Below are 285 nucleotides of genomic sequence, written 5' to 3'. Positions count from 1 at the left end.
TTGGCTGTGTCATGGCAGGGCACTCCCTGCTGCAGGGATGTCACCTTCCCTGCCAGGGAATGCCAGGGCTCTTCTTCTGCAGCACTGACACAAGGGCTATGCCAAAACTACTGCCCTGAAACAGCTGCTTCTGCGCCACCCACAAGCAGAGGTTAACACAGCCAGATCCTTCGAGAAGGACCAGGGACAGGGGCAGGTCAGAGTAGTGGGTGGCTCCTCCACGGTCTGGGGGCTCTGGGGCCGCCGCTGGCAACACCAACAGCACAGCGCTGACAACCTCGCCAG

The sequence above is a fragment of the Manacus vitellinus genome, unplaced genomic scaffold (genome assembly GCF_001715985.3).
Source record: "Manacus vitellinus isolate BGI_N305 unplaced genomic scaffold, ASM171598v3 scaffold_26_pilon, whole genome shotgun sequence".
NCBI classification, from domain to species: Eukaryota; Metazoa; Chordata; class Aves; order Passeriformes; family Pipridae; genus Manacus; species Manacus vitellinus.
The sequence above is the reverse complement of the archived record's forward strand: the minus strand, read 5'-3'. Positions refer to the sequence as shown.